Here is an 18,875-nt window from a genome sequence, read left to right on the forward strand (position 1 = left end):
GAAATTATTTGACAAATACCCTGAAAATATACCACTAAGATAATGGTGTTTTCGTTAGGCAATAATATTATGAGGTACATACACTGTTAGATGACTACATTCTGGAGAAGTCAACTTGGAGAGGTGGCTACAAGAAATTGATAGAAGATTCCCTCCTTCACTTAATAATTAGAATAAAAACATCAAAAGGATTCTAGTTCAAGCAGGAACATAAAATTGGAATAAATGTGGAATTACATTGGTGAGAGAATCAATATTAACTATATTCTCAATGAAGTAAATACTGACTTGAAATAAATTAACATCTAAGAATAACTTTAAAATCCTGCATTTGAATACATTTAAGTCAAAAACTTAAATAAATATTAGAAAGTAACTTGTTTCACATTGGTTCATAGGATACACTGACGGTATTACCTGACTACAAGTTTAATATATATATATAAATGATAAGTATACATAAAAAAGCAAAGCTAATGAGCAAATCAGTACATTCCATTTTTGAGAAGCTCAAATTGGTAGAAAGTTCTTCCTTATATTGAGCTGGATTCTATACACTAAATTTCACTTAATTTTTCTCAGTGAGAAATGAGGTTGAATTCCTAGCAACTCATACATAGATAATAGGATACAGAATTAACTCTAATTATAATATAATGTATCTGATGTGACTATGAAGCAGGAACTAACACTCAAATAGATTAGAGACTATTACCTTGCAGTTGCAAATTTTAACTGAATTTAAAGTAGTTGCTAACCTAAGCCAGGCGCGGTAGACCACGCCTGTAATCCCAGCACTTTGAGAGGCCAAGGTGGGCGGATCACCTGAGGTTAGGAGTTCGAGACCAGCCTGGCCAACATGGTAAAACCCCGTCTCTACTAAAAATACAAAAATTAGCCAGACATGGTGGCGTGTGCCTGTAGTCCCAGCTACTCAAGAGGCTGAGGCAGGAGAATCACTTTAACCTGGGAGGTGGAGGTTGCAGTGAACCGAGATGGCACGATTGCACTCCAGCCTAGGCAACAGAGTGAGACTCCATCTCAAAAATAAAAATAAAAATAAAGTAGTTGCTAACCTAGATCACAGTATTTCCTTTAGACCATATAATAACATCTTTGTTTAACTGGAGTGTAAATCCAGCAACTGCGTGTATCTAGAAATATGTGTCCTATATCCAGTAAAGTGCCTAGGCACATGGCAAATGGTGAATAAGTGAATGCATTTTAAAAGACTGACCAGCCAAACCCAATGAAACAATAGCATGTGGCTGATACTCTTAGAATATCAATCATTATCTTTTGAATTTTATGTATATTCTACAGTCTTGGTTATCTGGTTTTCACATACATAGGAAATAGAAGGAAGGAAAATAAATGCTACAGCCAAGTATATTGGTATCCAATCAAAATAAAAGAAAACATGAGGAAATTATTTTTTAAAACTCATATGCACCTAGTTTAGAGTCATTTAGGGTGGAGTCAAATAACTCCCAATAACTCAGTTTACCCTAATAGAAGCACCCACAGACTTCACAATATTGATATTAAGATAGATAAAGTCATTGAGGTATATTTATAAGGCATTATAAGGCATTTATAAGGCAATAGGGGAAAGTATTGCAATACGTTTTATAAGACTATACCTGCAAGGTTTGATAGTTAAAAAATTAGTACATAAAGGCATGAACCCTTAGCTCTCTAAAGAAACCCCACTATTCATGGTTACTTGCTCCCTCTGGTCTACTGTTTCATTACACTTTTAGAAAATCTCGATAGCAACTCATGTTACCAGCTTCCAGTAAGAGATCTTTCTTATGATCAATTCCTATTTTCACCTCAATTATCATAATAACCCAGAGGGGTAGAATAAGAACATCATATCCAACTTATGTATATGTAAACCAAATTAACACACATAAGAGTAAAACAGGAGAAAAGTGAGCCAGTCTATCCATCGAAGATAAATAATTTCCTTTTTACTTAATTATTCATTTAGACTGAACAAATTTATAGTGTGAATGCATAATAAATACCAGGTACCAGGCTGAGTGATGCAAATGTAGAGATAAGCACCTCGACTGGGAAAATACATAAATATTTGGAAGAATAGTTTCAGAATGAGTTAAAAATCAGAAGTTACCATATATATGGTACTAAACTTTCTTCTTCAAAGCATGTTTCCATACTTAGTTGGACTAAATAAGCCTTAACTACTTTTCAGCCCCCAACTGCTATGATTCTATCTTGCTCAATTCTACAAAATCACTGTGAGATAAACATGGCAGGCATTGTTAATTTGCAGTTAATGGACTATAAAATTGAAGATTTAATAGATTGCATAACTTACTCCCAACCACACAGATAGTTAATACCAAAGCCAGATAAGAACTTAACTTGATTTGAGTCCTAATTATTCTATTTATTATGTAAAAACTCTCATTCGTGCTTCATGAAAGTAATCATCAGCTATCCCATTTCATAGATTGAAATCTCTGTGCTATGTTTACAAAGCAGCACATTGAATAAACGAGGCTTGTTCCCCCAAATGATGTAATATTTGCTGTTTGGTTAGTAAAAAGTTTCTGCTGCCTCCTTTGGCATTTCACATGCACAATTTATGAAAGTAGTTGCTAACCTCTACTTATAGTGCTGCTTTCAAATAACTTCTATTTCCAGAGGACTTGTAAAAAGTAATTTAAGTGGCCCAAACCTGATCACTATGTATATTTAAAGCTTGTCAGCTATTGTTGGTATGACATGGAGTTCCTTTCTGCTTAGGGTCACCCAGGATGTGAAATAAGTAAGACAAAATATGCTTTTTTTTTTTCAGAGAATTTTAAAAAGGGAGTGACCTTAAATTGGTCCCTAAACTCCTAATCCAACAACCAGAATTTGTTTAGTTCTGTTATATACAAGATTCTGTGGACATATAAAATATACTATACGACCCTCATCCATAAAGAACCTAGACTAAAAACTTGAAGGTTTTCATGAACGTGTAACAGTGCCTATATTCAACATGACAAAATGTTCCATATAAAAGTCTTACAAATACATGATGATCTCACCTCAGTTTGAACTCTCTCTCTGATTACTTGATGACAATAAAAGATCTGATATTGTGTCAAGAAAGAATAAAGAAAAAAAAGGGCTTACATTGTATGTGCTCCAAAATGTCTATAGTACAGTTCATTCTGAAGCCGGGGGGGCGCTATTAGATGACTTATTTTCTTTAATAATGTTTTTTCCAGATCATAAAAGACATATATGATAATTACTTTCAACAGTTGAGTTCCCCTAGAAAACCAACCAGAAAAATCTATTGACTAAGCAAAGCTAATTTTATTAAACCTACCACAGCAGCAAAGAGGATAATCTTGACTACATCTTAGTGTCTCAGAAGGAATAGGTAAAATAGGATATTTCCAGGGCTGTGGGGTCAGGTCTCAAGTGGTATAAGTTGAATCTTTCAAAGCAGGGAACTGATTAGGATTCAGCAAAGTTCACATTATAATAGTTTAGTGAGGTGAAGGTCTTAAAGTGAGTCTTAATAAATGAATTGTTTAATAAACAAGCTGTTGCCCTGAATAATTTGCTCAGATGAGTTAATTGTTTGGATATATTGGCTTTCAAAAATTTTATGATGCAACAAAGTTCTGAATTGGTTATACTGCCTCATTTTCCTGGCCAAACATTTGGTAAAATAATGAGAGTAACTCAGGAGCTCTGCCTGGTTTTCATCTCAATTTTGTCCCTCAGTTCTCCGGAGACATGAAACACACCTTGCCCACCCAGTTTCCTAATATGTTAAATGCAATTTGTAATTATTGTTTATGCTTTAAAGGATATCTGACCACATTCCAGGAGCCTCCAATGAAAACAGCACAGATTTTTATCATCAGATGTAGTTACTGAATTTTATCTAAAGCTAAACGTGTTTTTTAAATTTAGCATTGGGACCTTACAATCAAAGAATAAATATTTGCATAGAGATGGAAAAAAAATTGCTTCTCAGTCTTTTGGCTAAGATCAAGTGTAGAGATGGAAAATAACATTTATTTGGGGGGAAGAAGCCTTTTATTTGAAGTTTGAAAACTTTCGACCTATTATTCCTCAAGAAAACTAAAGTTATACATAACGTATTCATTAATAATGATATTATTAGGGGAAAAGATTTTCAGTAAAAGTACAACAGGGGCAAAATCATACCTTCTGCTGGACGGTGGATTTAATTTTAAAACACCAGGAGAATATTTCAAATCAGATAATAACAAAAGCCTCCACACTGGATAATAATATAAACCTCCCCACTGAAATAATGTTAAGATTACTACTTATTTTGCACTTATATGCAGGTGCTATGGTAAGATGTGTTTATATGCACACATAGTCTTATTTAATAGTCGCAATCACCTTGCAAAGTAGGTAGTATTATTACCATTTACAGATGGAAAAGAGAATCAAACAGGTTCAGCATGTCACTCAACTCAGGAGAAGTGGTAAAAGCAAGATTCAAACGTGGTATATTTGACTTCTAAACATATTCTCAAGATTAATAAAAGAAGGGAAGATAGCTATTGTCATGAAATTAGAGCCTTGGTATTGAAATGTGATCTCTCAGCACCCTAGCACTTTATCTTTCAAATGACTTTTACACTGGAGGGTTTCTTTTTTATCAAAGGGAAAGAGCAGTCCTGTGAATCATTGGAAGAGAACTTTGGCTTTCAGGTGTGTGTTAGGCAGAATTAAAAGATACTCCCAAGAACACACGACTTCGCTTATCGATCGAGCAACCACGAATCCAAGTGTTGCTGTAAAGGGATTTCACAGATGACATTAAGGTTCCAAATCAGTCAACCTTAAAATAGGGATATTATCTAGGTGGCCCTGACCTAATTACATGAGGCCATTAAATCTGAGTCTTGCGGTCAGAGACAGAGAAACTCAGAAATTTCAACTGCGAGAGGGAGCTGGCCCAAGGAAATTCTGCTGGCTTTGAGATGGAAGGATCACGTGGCAAGGATGGTCTCTATGAGCTAAGTGGCCCACAGCTGACGGCAAGGAAAGAGGGACTTCATTCTTGCAACTGCAGCAAACTAAACATGGCTGATGATCTGAATCAGCTTGTAAGTTTGCTGTTCTGCAAAATTTCCAGAAAGAAGCACAGTTCAACCACCATCTTGATTTCAGTTTCAAGACCCTAATCAGAGAACTCAATCACATCATACCTGAACTTCTGATTTACATAACTGTGAGTTAATCATAAGAATTGTTTTAAGTCATTACATTTATAGCAATTTGTTATATGGTGTATTAGTCTATTTTCATGCTGCTGATAAAGACATACTGGAGACCAGGCAATTTACAAAACAAAGAGGTTTAATTGGACTTACAGTTCCACATGGCTGGGGAATCCTCATCATCATGGTGGAAGACAAGGAGGAGCAAATCACGTCCTACATGGACGGCAGCAGCCAAAAAGAGAGAGCTCCTACAGGGAAACTCCCCCTTTTAAAACTGTCAGATCTCTTGAGGCTTATTCACTATCATGAGAACAGCATGGGGAAGACCTGCCCCCATGATTCAATTACCTCCCACCAGGTCCCTCCCACAACATGTGGGAATTCAAGATGAGATTTTGGTGGGGACACAGCCAAACCACATCATATTGCAATAAAAACAAATGGTGTTCTAAATACTTTTAGGAAACAAGGGTTAACCTGTGATTAAGACTTTAATGGGTCTTCTGGTTAACTTGAAAATGAGCTTGCTTTATCTGTAAAAAATATGATAAATTTCCTGCAAACACATTTGCAAGAAAATATCAATAGTAGTAGGTTCATCAAATTCCTCTGATCATCTGATCATATGGAATTATAAATAAATAATGGTTATATTAATAATATGTAAGTAATGCTTTTGAGTGTCCAATGTATTACCACATTCATTGTATCACCTAGACCTTACTATAACCAAGTAGAGTAGACAAATTATTATTATTATCTCTTCTTATAGTGCAAGAAATAAATACACAGAACATGTGACTGACTCAAAACCAACTTCAAGAATTTAGAGGTGAGCTGGGGTGGCCAGTAGATGACATTCAAGGGCTTTTGACTTCCCTCAAAACCACATTTTATTTTCAGGGCTGACTTAAAATGTTTCAGCAAAACATGGGGTTATGTTCCGCTTTCCTATTCTCTTCCAATTTCAAAAAAATTAAAAATAACATATATTTTTACTTGAAATAAGTGTTTTTTACCCCACATCAAACGTTTCTCTTCATCACACAATGTGGAACATTTTAAAGATATTTTTTAAGCAATATTCAAACTGGTTTTGTAAAAGTTTGAACTATGGTTTCAAAATGATTGAAGCTGAATGATGAAAAATTGTCAGTAACCAATATGGGATTCATTAAATACATCTATAAAATATGACTAATAGTTTTGCACAAAAATTGTGATATATATTTATTCCCATAAGAAGTTGTTGATTCTGTCTGTATATTACAAACCCATTTTGTTTAAAAAAAGTACATATGTATAGACACACATTCACACACACACACATGCAATATGCCCATTTTTTGAAAGAAGTTATTTGTGGAATGTGGGGCATTTAAAAATACTTTTCAAAATTTTATACATTTTATAAATGCTATATTTTATACTACATATTTATTGTCAGAAAAAATGGCACTAAAGTCATTTTCATTTCACAAAATAATTTGATTGAAACTGTACATCAGTCTAGTTGTCTCAAAGCAACATTATAATTTTTTTTTCTTTTTTGCTTTTATTATTATTACTATAGACATATAACTGTACATATCCATCAGGTACAATGTGATATTTGTATACATGTATACAACAAATTATCAAATCAGGGTAATTAGCATATTTATTACCTTATTTTTCATTTCTTTATGTTGGGAACATTTAAAATCCACTCTTCTAGCTATTTGAAAATATACAATAAATTGCTAATTATAGTTACCCTATAGTGCTATAGAACACTCAAACTTATTCCTCCTATCTAGCTGTATTTTGTATTTCTTAGCCTACCTTTGGCTATCTCTTTCTTCCCCCTACCCTTTTCTGCTTCCAGTAAACACTATTCTGCTCTCTCCTTCTATGAGATTGATATTATTAAATATCCAAAAGTCTTTATGAAAGTTGAGAATTAAATGTAGAGCAGGGCTCACATCTTCATCAAATCTCTCTTTGTTCACATGAAGGCAGCTGGGCACCTGTACCTCACAGGCTGGGCATCTACAGCTTTAGTGACCACTGCCTATGGGTCTCTCATTGTCCTTGACCACCAGTATTGACTTGAGTATCAAGTGCCAGTTGACGTCCCCAATGACATCCCAGATGTGGTCAGACACTCAGAGTACCCAAGTGAGCCTGAGGCAACACTTATGTCCTCTGACGTAAGCGCTTCATATACTATGAAAATGCCATACTCTGAATTGAGTGTCCCATCTGAATTGCTGAAACATAAATTTCTAGCCAGAGGCAGTGAAATTAGAATGACTGTGGGTTCTTTCGACATACTTGAGAAGTAGATGTAACTTGGCTAGGGTTTCAACCCCTCACCTTTATTAGAATTAGATCCTTTGGCATCCTCCTCTAGTAACCCAATGGCATTCAGTCTCTGTGTTCCCTTGTGTCTGCAGAATAAAACTAGGATTCTGATAAAGTATGAGAAACCGTCAGTCTTTGCCTGCCCTGAACCAATAAAAATGCACATGAATTTTGCTACTTTATGTTCATTGCCACTGATGTAAACTATGGCCATACCTTGTTATTGGTGGGGGATTGGTTCCAGGAGCCCCGTGGAAACCAAAATCCATGAATGTTCAAGTCCCTGATATAAACCAGTATAGTATTTGCATATAACCCACACACATCGTCTGCATACTTTAATCATTTCTAGATTATTTATAATACTGATAGGATTTGGCCCTGTGTCCCCACACAAATCTCACCTTGAATTGTAGTAATTCCCATGTTATGGGAGGGACCTGGTGGGAGGTAAGTGAATCTTGGGGGAGGGTTTTTCCTGTGCTGTTCTCACGGTAGTGAATAAGTCTCATGAGATCTGATAGTTTTATAAAGGAGAGTTCCCCTGCATACGCCCTCCTGCCTGCCACCACGTAAGACGTCCCTTTGCTCTTCCTTCATCTTCTGCCATAATTGTGAGGCCTCTCCAGCCATGTGGAACTGTGAGTCCATTAAACCTCTTTCCTTTATAAATTACCCAGTCTCAGGTAAGTCTTTATTAGCAGCATGAGAACAGACTAATACAAATGCCTCATACAATGTGAACGCCATGTAAATGGCTGCTATACTGTATTGTTCAGGGAATAATGACAAGAACAAAAGACTGTACATGTTCAGTACAGATGCAACCGTCTGTTTTTCTCTCCTGAATATTTTCAATTCAGGGTTGGCTGAAATTCACCCACGTGGAACGCACAGAAAGGGAGGGCTGACTGTATTCCATTTAGGGTCAAGTGGGCGGGTGAGTTTTGCCATGTTGGTGGGGTCATTTTCCGAAAGGAAAAAAAGTAATCGAAATGTGAAATAACACAGTATTTTAGAAACTTGAAAAAGAAAATAACTGAATCTTTAGTCCTAACACCCTATCAGAATTGTTTTAATTTCTAATTACCTTCTATCCTTTACCCACATGCATATTCATTCATTTTTACATAGTTGCCATCTCATGACACTTACCATTTTGCATTCTTATCAAAATGTAACAAGCCACAAGGCTTTCCTTTACTCAAACCACTCCTGGTCTTCTAAATTGGTTACCATAAGTTGGGTCTTGTGATGGAGCTGAACACCTGAATTGGCTTAGGCCTAAAACTGCTCAACAGTGAAGCTGAGAGATGAAAGAGAAAAGGTAGAATCCATAAATAGATGGAGTGAAACTAGCTCCTACTTCCTGACTGAAGGGATGAGACACAGGTGATTGAAGCTAGTGTGTGTACATATGGGGGCAGCCATCCTTCCACCTCCCAAGCAGTATAACTATACTGAGGAAGAATTTAAAAAGCAAACACCCCTGAATACCTTTAAAAGTTATTCCTCATACAATTGACAAAGTTTCTGGGCTAGCATACTTGAAATGCTAGTAATTAGAGTGGAGTTACTTGTGCAGGGTGCTGAGGAAGACAGAAATATTTTATCTTGGAATGTGAAGCTGTGGATGATTCTACCATACTCAGCATCATAAAGATGGCAAACTCATGTCCTGACTTTACTTTTTTTAAAAATAGACTTTATTTCTAGCACAGTTTTAGGTTCACTGCAAAACAGAGTGGGAAATAGAGATTTCCTGTATACTCCCTGCCGCCGCACATGCATAACCTCCCCCATGATCAGCATCTCCCACCAGAGTGGTACATATGTTATAATTAATGAACTTTCGTTGACACATCATCACTCAAAGTCCATATTTACATTAGGGTTCATTCTTGGTGTCGCACATTCTATGGATTTGGACAAATGTAGAATGTATCCACCATTATAGCATCATACAGAGACGTTCCACTGCCCTAAAGACTGTCTGTGCTATGACCTCTCTTTTTAAATGGAATTATTTAAAATTGAAGGAAAAAAAGTTTTGATATATCGTGCAAGCAAAAAATGTTGACGGAGTATTACAAGTGTATCTTGAGTCTGTTCTTATACACGTATTTACAGAGTTTCACCGTCTTTTTCCCCTTTTATTTTACTTCCTAGAAAGGAATAATACTCATTTAGGAAAAATTTAGATATATAAAGGCTTCTATATTTTAGACCTTAGTTGCAAGCTGATTTCTTTTTATTATTGTTGTTGTTATTTTTTGCAGCTTAGCTGGATGGGGAGTTCTTCATTCTAGCCATAGCTCGGGTGTTGAATACAGTCTGCTTAGGTCCTTAGTAGGGCTGGTGATGGCCCATGAAGTGCCCTTGAACAAAATTTCAGAAGGCACCTCTTCCTCCAGGTGAACACAAGCCCACACAGGAGTACACTGGGCATCATACAGAGAAGTTCTCCCGACTCTCTCTCTGGCTTGGGCAGCCTTGTGCAGAGCACAATTTGCATCATGATGGACAATAGCCTTGGTCCTGACATTTAAGTTTCCTTTTAAAATTTAGACTCTGTCTGCTTTGCTTGGCAGTCAAGTATCTAGTCAAAAGCCAAATTAGAATCACCTACTCCCTACCAGGCCATCTCATGCCCCACCAAGAGAGTCTGGCCTGTTAGCAAGTTTCTCTGCCATCCACCTCAGCCACCAGAAAACAGGCCAACTTGCAGTTACTGAAAAGCCCAGTATATATTGTGTCTTGAACTCCCCTCAGTACTTCTAACTACGTATCCTTGTGGCATGTGTATTTGTACATTTGGAGAAATACGTAGAAGGCAAATGAAGATGTATGCCATTTCTATTAGCCAAATTATTTGAAATAGTAATAAAGATGGCTGTTTTAAGTGGGTGTGGGATTAGGTATGGGCGTCAGATATCACTGCTGTTTTGTTTTTCTTTTTTTATATAAAGTGGCTAACAGAATTTTAAGTTGGAACTCATGCTTTCAGAGAGTTTGGCAAACAATAAAAAAGAAATAAAATAACTTGCCCTGGGTCACCCATCTGGTGACTTATGTTGATGACAGAGTCAATCTTGTATCCCAACAATCTAGATCTCTCCTGTCTAACACAGTAGTCACTAGCCACTTGTGGCTATTAAGCCCATGAAATGTAAGTAGTCAGACTGGAAATGTACTATAAGTGTGAAGTACACATCAGATTTTAGAGATTCTATGAACAGAAAAAAATGTAAAAATATCTCAAACATACTTATTCATTCAATCAGTCATTACACGTAGAACAATGAGTAACACAGGCTCAGTCCTGGCCTTTGTGGAGCTTGAAGTATAGTAGATATTATTCAAAGTATTCTTTTTTTATTGCTTGGACTTTCATATGAATCTTTTGATTATATATCTGATATTGATTATATATCTGATATTCTCAAGGCAGACACCATTGTAGCTCTGCTGAAATATCGAGGACAGGGATGTGAGCTAGGAGTACCTTACCAATTGCTGCCTGGCCAAGATGAAATTTCTCGTCTGTTCTAGAGCCTCATTTTTAAATGAAATAGGCACTAGTCCCATGTGACTGGTGAATACTTAAAATGTGGCTAGTCCGAATGGAGACATGGTGTAAGTGTAAAATACACATTGAATTTCAAAAGCAGTATGAAAAAAATGAATATAAAGTATATCATTCACAAGTTTATATTGAGTTAGATGGCAAAAAATATTTTGTATATATTGGATAAAATAAAATAAATTGTTAGAATTAATTTCATCTGTTTATTTTTCCTTTTTTTCACGTGGTTTTAAAAAAATTAAGATTACGTATGTGGCTCACATTATATTTGTATTGGCCAGTACTTCATATACTAATTTTTTCCACTTCACCAGTGCCAATAAGTATGTTAAATGGAGCTTTGCCCTCCGGAAAGCTCTGGAGCAAACGGATGAAGAAACTTGAACCTAGCTAGGGAAGTGTCAGCTGCCTCAGCCCCTGCTCCCACCTCTTTTTCTGCTTGAAATGAAGCAGAAAAGAAGGGTCACTTGAAGGGTCACTAGTACCTTGACTGATTAGTGAACAAGATTCAAAAGCCTGGGTAGCATGATGCCTCAGAGAGGCAGTAGAGTTTAATTGGAAAATTTCATTCCTTTGGTCTCAGAGTTCTTTCTCACTTACTTAATGAAAATTCCAAAGCAAATCATCAGATCTTGCTGAATCTCCATCTCTTTAAGTATTAAAAGAATCTGTCCTCTATTTCAGGTAGAATTGTAGCAAGTGAGATAAACGTATGTGAAATTATCTGATAAGCTGTAAACCATATTGCCATTATCATCATTTATAATAATCATGATAATAAATACTTCTGTAAGCAATCAAGAAAAACTGTGAGAGGTAAAAGATCAAAATACCATACTCCTGGAGAAATTCCAAAACCAAGAAAAATTCAGGTAGACATATTAAAACACTAATGTATAAATAGAAAGGTTGACAAAGGAAGAAGAGAGTTAAGGGAATGGGAAACAAGAGTGAAGGCAGGAGAAAGAGTAGAGACAACTTGGTTTTGGAGCTCACATCTCTACCAATTGCCAGATGCCAGGAGATCACTTTGATATTATCTGCCATTCCAATGAATATTCCCTTCTAGGCTCTATTAAAAAACAACTGAATAAAAATAAAACCCTCACCCTATTTATATTGTGGCCAATTGTTTGGGGATTTCTGTGGTGGCAGGGGGTGGAGAGTAGAACTCTGATTTCACACTGCATAAGTTGAAGCTTGTTGAAACAGAGGGGACTCTGTATAATTTCTGGCTTAGCAATACCAGGCACCACACCACTTAGTCCATAATTGCACACTAGTGAAACACAGAGGCTCCATTATTTTTCTGAGGATCGGAGCTGATCCTAACATTCCTGGCTCTCCACCAAACCCCCCAAATCGAAGCAGATTGGATGGCCTAAGAAGTCCTATGTAGATATAGGTTATGCTTGTAGTTGTCTGGGAAGTTTGTTATAGTGTGGAAAGTGGAGCTATTTTATGCTTACTTGAATGCACAAAAGATTCAAAAAGTATTCCAAATCAGAGCTAATTTAAATCAGCAAATACATTTTCCAGTGTGCGTGGCAAAGAGGTTGATGCCACAGGGAAATTCATAAAATGGAAAGAAACAGACTTTGCCCAAACAAGCTTGCATAAGATATGGACAGATAAAATAATGTTGACTAAAATACTTTTAAAAATAAGACATGTTATAAAATAGTACATGATCTTTTTTTCTCCAAAAAATCTGTACCATCATTTTGCTCACATAAGCATAGTTAAATTTGGTTTGGGTATGGTCTGTGGGATAAAGGGGTATAGGCCATTACATATGTGGAGGTGGCGAAGCCACTGTGGATATCTAAGACACTGTGAGTAAACCTGTCTAAACAGAATGGAAGTTTTACATAGCAGCACTGGAAGAAGAGTCCCAGCAAGAGGCAGATGGCATACTCAAGTGGATGCATTGAGGATAATTTCATGAACGCATTATTTAAAATTGCATGAGCTGAGTTAAGGAACACCAAGGAGAGATGTTGGAACATACTGAGATGAGCAACAGAAAAAGATTTACCACCTTTAGATCTGAGGTGGAAACTAGAAGGGGTCATTGTCAGAATCTACAGAGAGAAGGAGAGAGCAGCCTGAGGAACAACCTGTAAATACTCACAACAATAACAACAAAACAGGCAATGAGGGAGAGAAATAAATAGCCCAAGCGCATTCTTATCCAACACTTTGAATTCCCGACAGTTCCTCTATTGGCCAAAGCAAGCAGAAGGCAGACGGCAAACGAATCTATTGATTTTTCCATGAAGGTCAGCCTCCTGATAGAGCAGAATAAAGGTGGTAGGAGAGTAGAGCTGGAGGTGCAAATAGAAGATATCTAGAAGAGCTGATAAGTTAGATCAAGGGGATATCCAAGGGGCTAGAAGCTTTCCCATGGTGGGCAGGAATGGGGAATGTTCCCAGGTGTCATTTACTGTCTGCACCCACTAACCCTGTCACAAGCTTGTTCCACATCTATCTCTTATTGTTCACGTGTCAGAAATAGCTCACTCTGCAAGAACAGGGACCAGAAGCTGTCCTACTGAGTTCCAACATAAAGTACCTGGGTCAAGGATTAAGGAACAAGAATTGATAAAACATAGATCCACATGCAACTTTAAGAGCCTGTAAGGATTCTTAAGTATAAAAACATTATTGTTTCTAATCTTGAATTTTTGACAGTCCTGAGGTTTGTGTTAATCCAAATTTTGATTAAATTTTGATTGAACTAATCCTCAACTCTGTATTCATTTGTTCAGTAAATATGCTTTAGATTTTCTTTTTCTTTTAACTTAGCCAAATATTGACCTGAAACTGTCCAAAAGTTTACTGAGTTTCTGATTAAATATTAAACAGAAAAAATGACTCCAAGCTATTTAGTATAGTAGCTTCTCTAATGTGGAAATTTATTTTTTTGCAGATTTTCTGATCCTTCCACAGGTTTTAACATAAAAATAACTAAAGAGTTATAAACCTCTTATAATTCATGTTAAAAAATGCATGGGCACTGGGTGGCTAGTCACTGAGACACAGTGAGATCTGGTCAAAATTCTGTGCACACTCTTGGTGGCTCAGCACACCGTATTGAGAACAGATTGTTTCCATAGAGGCTCTACTTTATTCCTAGCTCTGTTGCCTATAATTATTGTAAAGCAGGACTATTTCCTGCCTTCCTGCCCAAAATAGCAGGAAGCATCCAACTCTGTCAACTCCCTTTGCTCTTGGCATCACCTCTCTGCAGGGGTTAGGGTTTCCTGCCAGGAATTTCAAAAAAAGTAACTGTTTTGGTTTCTTATCCAAAATTCAGCTTGCGAGCAAAGAAATGGAGCAAGATCAATAATATAGCCAGGGATTCGGAGAAATTACATGGCTTTAGGCCTGGTTAATAGCACCAAGCCGGGGCTAGACTCATTGTGAGAATCAGTTCCAGGTAAGACTTGGTGAGCTTTGGAGTAATTGGAAGCAACTGAACACTCTAAAGAGTGTTTTATTAAGTACCGATAGCAAAGAAAATATTCGTTACCCCTGGGGTTTAATGAAAAATTGCACTCAGCATTCCTACACACTTCCTCTATGGACCCATGCTACGTTTCCATGGGCACATCGTATTCACAGCCAGAATACTGTTCATCACTAATATGCCTAGCCCTACCTCCAGCCTTTGGTAGTTCCTGAGGTCACATCATTTAGGCATCCGGTGCCTAAAATGAATGTTGTCTAACTACAACAAAACTCTCAACTATCATAGCTAACATTAATTGGATTTTGTTGTTGTCGATGGTGGTGGTTATTCTTTTTGGCTCTAGGCATAATACTAAATGTTTTATATGCTTGTATCTCAGTTAATTTTACTATAACTCCATTAGGGGATGACTGTTAGTCCCCATTTTACAAACGGGGAAACTGAGTTTTAGAAAGATCCAATCATTAGGCCAGGTTCATAAGGAACAGAGCTAGGGCTTGAAGTACGCTGTGCTGCACTACTCCCCATAGGGTCCCCATGGTATGCCCCTCTGAGACCATTTAATGGCACAGTGCACAATAAAAAGAAGACTTCCTCATGACACCACCAAATTTGAGGGGCAGTTATTTCCAAAGAGGAGGCAGAAAGTGCTAAAAACCATGCTCTGATATGAAAGACACACTTCCATCAAATGTACAAGCTTTAACCTTCAAGAGAGACCGTTTCCTGACTCCTCACCCCTATGCCTGCCCTTGTGAAAGAGACAAACATCTTTGTCTTTTCTGATTGTACACTCCTGGTTTTTGTTCTGTGCTTGAGAATCAGCCCTAAAGAATTAAGATCTGACTCTTTTGCCAGAGACCCTGTCCTGACCCTAGAATCATGGTAGCCCCCAGGTAAGAGGCATTACTCATTTAAAAGGCCAGGGAAGATCCAAATCCTCATACATGCCAAATACTCAAAAGTCCCCATCATTGGGTCTAGGTTTAAAATTCTTTCATGGAAAGCCTATAGGCTTTCATCCCAAGTCTTTGGGCTAAGCCCATGAGGAAGAAAAGCCCAAGATGAAGTGGCTGCCTGCCATGGGAGCAATGTCACTTCTCTCTTTACAACACTAATCTTTCTTTCTCGGTGGGTAGACAGATGATAAATAGATGAACAGGTAGATGGATAGAACATTGGTATTACATTAAAATTCACAACTTAAACATTTTTATATCTTTTACCCCATTTGACTCAGAATTTTGTGACCATCAGAGTGGCCTTAGGGCCTAAGGCACAGGTCGTTGATTCTAGCAGCATAATTTGAGAAGCATGAAAATTCATCAGCTATTTCAAATGAATTTAATTTTCTCTTAGTTCTTCATGCATTCATTCTTATGGATATTTATCAAGTGCTTTGTAGGTATCAGCCCAGGTGCTAGGGACCAGAGACAGAGCAAAACACAGTGCAGTACCTGCCCTCAAAGATCACATCCTGGTGGAAGAAACTGACAAACAAGCTGACAGTAACAGAGAGGATATTGGGGCATCACGGAAAGAGACAGGATCAAGAACCTAACTCTTCCTTGGGAGGCAGGGGTGGGTTAGGGAGGTTTTCAGACACAGTAAAGCCTGCCAAACCTGGAAGACATGAGCAGGTATTAGCTAATTTGATAGCAGAGACAAAGAGGTGCTTGGAACTGGCAGACTACTCAGCACAGCGGGTCTCCCAAACAATATAGGGGTTTGCAGAACAAACTCCCCTAGTAACAACACAAAGGCATATCTTCTCTATGTCTCAAATTCTCTTCACAGAGCTTTGATTTTCCCCTGACTCCACCCTGCTTCAGCCCCAAAGAATCATTAACTCCAATTTCTGAGTATTACCTTGCCCAGCTGAAGTTTCCATTTTCAAAATCTCATTCTGAATATGGTGCAAAGTTCATTTGACCTATTCTTGCCATCTTATTGGGGATGAGCTCTTTTATGTTTTCATCCTTCCACCTCTACCTTAAGCTGAATTCTCATTCATTCCCCATTCTTAATGCTGTCCAAACAGCCTCTTAAAGGATAGTTTGGGTAATTACAAAGAAGTCAGGCCTAGGTTCCAGAGATAAAACGTATAAAGAGTATAGTACGGTATTTAGTACAACGTAGCTTCTGCTAACAACATCCATACATAACTAGAGTCTCCTAAACAATTTGCAATATGTGTCAGAGTGAAAAATAAAATAGGCAATGTGGGGAATAGAGTTGCATAAGAAACTAAAGCAGGACTATAGGGAAAGACTGATATGGGGAGAATGCAGGAAAGAGAGGGCCCTAAGTGACCACGTGCAACCCAAAGGCAGTGTAAAGACCACTGGAGGTGGTAGACAGGGTAGGCTGCTCATAGCACCTTACCGTAAATGCTCACAAATCCATCAGGAAGGAGACAGCTGTGAGAGTTGACATCGTGAACAACTATGACATGTGAACCAGTTCATGTAAAGATTGGACTAGATGTTTTAAGAGAGAGGATTAATGAGCTATATTGGTCAATTCAGATAGTATAGCAACAACTCAAAGGGTCCATAGCTTTGCCCTAGGATGCCAAGACAAGCTGAGAAATTGTGTATATTAAGTCAAAAAAAAATGTATAGCAAGCCTACCCAGTGCAGAACACCATGCAGAACAGAAGCTTAAATGTTGGATTCCCATGGAAAGTATCAATGAGCTCCTTTATAGACACAGAATGAGCAGGACTCTAGGAACTCAGATTAAAACAAACAAACAAAAAATCAAACATGCTAACAGTTTGCTTACTCTTTGAACTCAGTAGAAAAATCATGTTTTATCCTGTTTTGTTTGCTTTTTGATTAAAGTAAAAATTTTAAAATGTATCTTGGCATCTGAAGACAAAGATCTAGCTAGGTAGAGGTAACCGTGAACCTCTTTACTCTTGTGTGTCAAAAATTCAGGATACTAATTAAAATGTTAGTATATGTTCCTTAAGACTTCTAGTAACTGACTATTTTTGTTATTGTTTTTTCAACATTAAATCTTAAAAGCATTCTTTTCATGAAATCAATAGCATTAACAGTTATTTCTGTATAAAGTAAAAATTATCTGGAAGTTTAAAAGAAATCAGTTGAGTAAAGAAAGAAAGTAAACCCTAATAAGTCACTTTATTTATATAGTAATTGTGACTTAAAAAGATGTTGTGCATATTATCATATTTGATCTCAACCGTTTTGTGAAGCACACAGGACAGCTTGTATTATCCCCATCTTCCAGACATGAAACGTAATCCTCAGAGAAGCTAAATGCCATCAAGAATTTGACACAGCTAGTAAGAAACAAAACAGAGGCAACGTACCATGTCCTCTAAGTTCTAGTTTCCAAGTTGCATGAACCTTGTCAGTATGGTAACATAATATTTAACTACTGGTAAAAGGAAGAATGTGGTTGCTTTTAAAATAAAAATAAGCAGTTATAGCAATCAGCCAAAATTCAATGAAAAAAAATCAGAAGGATAGATTAGACAAAGCAATGAAGAAAGGAATTCAGAAATGGATGCAAAAGAATTGGGTTTATTACCAACTTATACCAAATATCACAAGGACTTTTATGGAACTATCAGTGCCCTCCTCCACTCTCCACTCTCTGGGTATGTTTTCCAGGTTAAGATTTTTGACAAGGAATGTCAGAAGTTGTCCAATATTGTTAGTGCTGTTATTGTAGTGAAATTTTGTTAAGAACAATGTAATAGTGGACTCCATCTTATACTTATCCGCTGCTTTTATAATTTTAAGGCATTTACATTTGAATTGTCTCATTTTCTTCTGTAGGGAGGTAATTGGAACATATAGGATGCGCCATTTAATGGTAGAACACAGTTGCATAAATAGCTCAAAATAACTCAAAAGTCTATCAGTTCAGCTCTGCTTTCCCTATTCTCAATGTAAACTGTATGCAATTTAGTTCCTTCATCAAACAATAACTATTGCTTGTATGGTCTCAAAAAGAAAGTATTTGATGTTCATGTTTATTCATTGTATAGTATTTATTGTAATCATATCAATAAGGCACTGTTTCTATGAGCCAGCTGCATGAGACATGAAAATGTTTTGTTTTACAACATTCTCACTGTATTTTTCATTGTTGCTGTCATAATGGAATTTTATTGTATATGGCTCTGAATTCCACTATGTGTTTCAGACTTGAAGAGTTTACTTGCAAGATTTATTCCCTGTGACAGTAG

The 18,875-nt window shown here is 37.0% G+C and overlaps 1 protein-coding gene and 1 non-coding gene across 3 annotated transcripts in view; one reads left to right on the plus strand and one right to left on the minus strand.

Moving 5' to 3' along the window:
• Window positions 1-18,875, minus strand: part of PTN (pleiotrophin) — a 114,524-nt gene that overhangs the window by 56,576 nt on the left and 39,073 nt on the right. The window lies entirely within an intron of this gene.
• Window positions 3,049-3,124, plus strand: LOC129041815 (small nucleolar RNA SNORD81). Its single transcript, XR_008503951.1, has one exon. It is a non-coding gene; the product is annotated as a small nucleolar RNA SNORD81 (small nucleolar RNA).

The sequence above is a fragment of the Pongo pygmaeus genome, chromosome 6 (genome assembly GCF_028885625.2).
Source record: "Pongo pygmaeus isolate AG05252 chromosome 6, NHGRI_mPonPyg2-v2.0_pri, whole genome shotgun sequence".
NCBI lineage: Eukaryota > Metazoa > Chordata > Mammalia > Primates > Hominidae > Pongo > Pongo pygmaeus.